The following is a 5,047-nucleotide window of genomic DNA, read 5'->3' as shown; positions in this document are numbered from 1 at the left end:
TCTTATCATCGGAAGCTAGTGTTTCGATCGCTGTTCTCTCATTAGTGGTCAAGTTTTGATACATAGGGATGTTTTGTTGTTCCAACTTGGCTACTTCCGCCAGAACTCTTTTTTAAAAAATTATTGATTCTGGCGAGTAAGTGTATGAGGGGGGACAGAAAGTAGAGGGAGTTTTGAGACCTGAGTGGTTCAGAGTGTTGGGTTCTCTATTTGTTTCGTTACGTGTAGCAAAGAATTCTTTGAGTCTTATTTTCCGCATACATTTTAAAAAATCTGTGCGGAACAGAAAAGGATCATGTTTGTTCGAAATAACGAATCCTAGGCGCTTTTCCAGAACTTGTTTTTCCATGTTAGTAGGCGTATACGTGGATAAATTCACTAGAATTGATTTCCGCTCCTCAGGTATCTCTGGTCCCCGTTCCATTGGCCCCGATTGGGCCCTTGGTATAAAAAAGGCCGTGTTCCTTGATTCCTGTTTCCTCTTTTTTGTCTATGATTGGGGTTTCCTCTTCCACGATTTGGTGGATTTTGACCTGGGTTAGTATTATCTGGATCGCTACTTGAATTGCTTGAGCTATATGATGTCGCCCTGAATCTAACTCGTCTGTTGTTTCGTGGTAGTCCTTGTATCTGGGCCATCTGTGTTTTATATCCTTCTTTAGTGTAGGGATATGCCTTTTCATGTGAATATTTACTCAGATCTTTTTTTAATCTTTGAATTCTTTCTAATATGTTAGTTTGTTTGAAGTCTTTCATTTCTTTCTCTATCTCTTCCAGTCTCTTTTTGACTACGTCTAGTGCAATTAGTTTTTTAATGTCATCTTCCAGTTTTTTTAGGTCGATTTCTATTTTGCTAGATGTTTCTTTGGCTGTATCTATTATTAATATCAGCCAATCTCTCCCACAACGGTTAGCTATGTAGCTCCATTGTTGGATGAATTTGGCGTTGTCTAAGAACAGTCGTGGCTCATTTGGAACCGTTAAGCCTTGTGGTAAGGCTTTGTTCTTTAGGTATTCCAACATTATTGCGCCATGTAATTCTGTCCTTATCAGTCTTTTGCGAAGTTGGATTATTTCATCCCATTCGTCTGATTTATCTGGGATATCGCCCAGTTCACTGTTATTGATGATCGAGATGGCGTTCATGAGTGCCGCTGCATAGTCATCGCTATAGCCTAGCGTTCTGTCTTCTGACATATTAGCTTTTTAATATGTCTGGATAGGGAGCCGGAAAAGTCTAACCCGGCTAATCCAGTATCAAACACTTATGGTGGAGCTATATCTTTAAATGGACTGACAGGCTTTATGTGGGCACATTAAAGGATGTTTCCAGGTCCATATGACCTACTGTGCCCTTTGAAATGAACTCCTATCTACCCCCTGTCTTCCCATCACCCCTGTATTGCCCACTTCATGTGTTTTCAGTGAAAACTGGGTCTGATGCCAGGATTCTGGGTTCAGGATTTGCAAGCGAAGTGCAGCAATATGTGTGGTGGCTATTTCTTGACTCATGTGAAGTTATTTCATGATCTACATTTATAGATATTCTATTACACGGTGATAACATGTCTACTGCTCTGCTGGTGTGCAGGCATGAGTAGTTTCTAAGTAGCATACCAAGCCCCACACTACTAAACCAGTAGCTATCACAATCATAAAGGTGAAGCAAGCACAGCCCAACAGAAATACTACCTTTGTCCCTTTTTGTAAAGTTGGCTGATGGCATCTATACTCTTCAAGAGCGGTGTGAGATGAGACAGTTGCAACACAAACAACAAGAGTATGTTGAATCCAAAATAAAAGAATGTCCAAACAAGGTTCTATAAAAACAGGGATTTTAATAATGACTAATCATAGGCACAACTAATAAAAAACACTATTGACATGTCCCTTTAAAGGAAACACAGAGAATGTAGACTTTAAGAATAAAGAGCATTCTTGGTGGTTGCTAGACAGGGGTGCTCAGGTAAACGATTTCAGCAACAATGCTAATGTTAAAGGGTATGGCTTTAAAAGGCAAAGAAGTGGGCTTAAAAGTTACTAAGGTGCTTTAAGTTAGACAAGGGGAGATGGCCTCATCAAATACCATAGTTTCTTTTCTTTGAGGCTCTACAGCATCCAGCTAGGAATCTAGGTGCTTTACTGCAGGTGTTGAGATGGTCGAAGTATGTTTTTTCAATGAAAAATGAGCTTCTGGTCGGTTTGAATCCCAGGCTCAATGTGGGTCAAGTCACCATTCAATAAAGTTTAGGTGATGTCTTCCAAAGATTTGAGGTGGCAGTGAAGTTGGCGGTTAGATGATGCTACTGCTGGCTGAAGTCGGCATTTGAGATGGGCTTGTTGATGGCTTCCAGCAGATCGTGTCAGAGTTTGAGTCGGGTGCAACCAGAGATCAGGTCAAGTTGAGGTGGTCCACTTCAGTGGGTCGAGTTGACATCTGGATGGCTCAAAGTGCAGCTAAGTGGCTTGAATTTCGTAGAGTGCCAAAAGCAGCACCTCAGGTCCCATAGAAGCTCTTAGACAATCAAGCAGAGCTGGCTCAAAAGGGTCTTGAGGTGTTAAAAGGATTCTGAGCTGCCTCTGGGCTTCTGAGTTGCTGGAAGTTCCAATCAAGCATCTCCTGGTACAAGGTGACTCCTTTGTTCCCCACTTCCACTACAGGAAGATTATCTGATGCCCAGAGGGGATCCTCCACCTATAGACCTGTTTATTGGATTGATTTAGTTTTAGGTTCTGCTAATCATTTATCAGACTCTGGTGACTCCTCTCTCCAAACCTCCTCAACTGGATCTTCGGTAAAGCTGTCCTGTGTGTCTGTCTTCTTCTTCCTCCTGGTCGTCTTCTTTTCTTCTCCCTTTTGGTCCTTCTTCTTTTTGTGGAAATAAGTGTGAGCTCCTCTGGAGGCCACGTTGCCGGTATAGAATATACCAAAGAACAGGGATTCCCCGGGAGCCGACCCCAGACAGGAAAAAAGTATTTTGGTGGAAAAAAACCTGCAGAAATTGCAATTCCTGATGAGTTGTCGAAGAGTGGGGCCAGGAGATGTGAAGCGTGTCTTGTATCCTGATTCTTGTAAAGATAGTGAGACTCCCAGATCAGAGATTTCTGATAGAGTCCAGCGTTTCTCCCAAAAGGGAAAAGAGTGTAGAGAATCCTAGGAGAGTGAAAGCCGGGATGAGGAATCACAAGGAGAAAGCGGAAGCCGCTCTGGTTCACTGCCGAGAAGGAGCGGATAGCAGTGCTACTCCCAGGTAAGAGGTTGCAAAGTGGGCAGAGGATGCAGCTCCGGTTCGCAGCTGAGACGGAGCAGATTGCAGTACCACTCCCAGGTATAGGTGATGCACTGTGGACTGAGAACAGGAAGGAAGGGAGATGACCAGGCGAACCGGGATGAGACCCGGAGAGAAGAAAGATCCAGCGGGAAAGAGAAAAGCAAACACCCTGAGAGGCGTGGCGAAAAGGCAAATGAGGAACGGGGGAGAGAGAGAGAGTGTTGGCAAACAGAAGAGAACACCAAGAAACAAGTTAGCTACAGGTAGAAGGCACAGAACAGAGCAGGAGCTCCTACGGCAAAGCGAGCGTCTCACCAACTAGTGACGAAGGTTACAACGCACCATGCTGTACTCGAGGTCGAGTAAATATTGGCAGCGGCCATGTTGATAAACACTAGACCACTAATAGAAGAACGGCAGACAATGTGATGTGCATTTGAATGGAGTTTCTAACGGTGCCATTGCTTCCAAGGGCGCAGCATGACATCAGTTTCTTGCCCCCTGATATATAGTCACTCCCCACAATTCTGGACAAGAAAAACAGACAGTGTGCTTCTCAAAAATCGAAATGTTTTGAAGAACTTCACATAACAGTTCAATCAAAGGGGTCTCTGGCTTTGTACCAAGGAATTCACTACAATGTTAAGGACTTATAAATGACCAATCGGCAATACAAATGTTCCCTGCCAACATGTATCTCAATACTGGTTCTCATACAAGCATTACTTTCCTATCTCAATTCTCCATATAAATTATACTCTAAAACATAGCAGTATTTTATATACACTTCTTGTATGATTGCAATACAATGTATTTCAATGATAGCATTGTCACGTTTGGGCCAATGTGGGCATTTATCTCGAAACACTTGATTTTTTCCAGTAACAAAACAAGTATGGTATCGGAGAAAAATGACTTGAACAGTTGACATTTACCAAGATATAATTATATTTAACATGGTTCTGGTTCCCCTGTAAAATTGTGAGGTAGTGAATGTATAGGCAATGTTTAAGTAATTTAATAATAGACAAGAAGTAATTGTGCCTGACTTTTGAAGGTTTGGATTAGAAAAATAATGGGCTCAGAATTGTGTCTTCTTCTGTGCAGTCTTCTCTGAATATGTGTGTTCAGCTTTAAATCTATATTTGCTTTTTTTAGTTGGATATGTACTATTCTTCAGTAACAGATACCATGTCAAAATACCACTGCCCTTTCCTTTCTCATTTCACATAGGTTTGTCTGTGCATTCAAAGATAAGGGACAGCAAGGGGCTTAACACTTACCACGATTCTCTACGGATCACATGCATTCTCTAGGTTAATATCTATTTTCCCAGACATATAATATGAGACTGGACTCACATCAGCTGTCTAACACATAATATCACTTTAAACAATAGAGTGTGACATCTACACTATGGCCTGTGTCCTTCTGTGCCAGCATGAGCCAAGGATTCTTTTTGATGGTGGTTAATTTGACAAAAGACCTCTGCATTTAAGTTGCACCAAAATGCTTTATGTTTTAAATTGTGCCTCTCAAATACAGAAAGTGTATTCAATGTTTACAGAAATGACATCTCACTTTATATTCAATGTAATGGGAGATACATGGCCCCACATTTAACACTACACGTTGGTCTTCAACACATTAACATTCCCCTTTAACTTAATTATCTGGCTTTCACTCATGGACAGTCTATAGGGACAATTTGGAGTTACTTTGGCATTTTAATTACAATTCAAATGTGGCTTCTCATTTTGTGGAGAATCAGCAGG

This window comes from Ambystoma mexicanum (assembly GCF_040938575.1).
Source record: "Ambystoma mexicanum isolate Mex_15411 chromosome 12 unlocalized genomic scaffold, UKY_AmexF1_1 Mex_chr12_unloc.2, whole genome shotgun sequence".
Classification (NCBI taxonomy): domain Eukaryota; kingdom Metazoa; phylum Chordata; class Amphibia; order Caudata; family Ambystomatidae; genus Ambystoma; species Ambystoma mexicanum.
Note: the sequence above shows the minus strand (reverse complement) of the source record.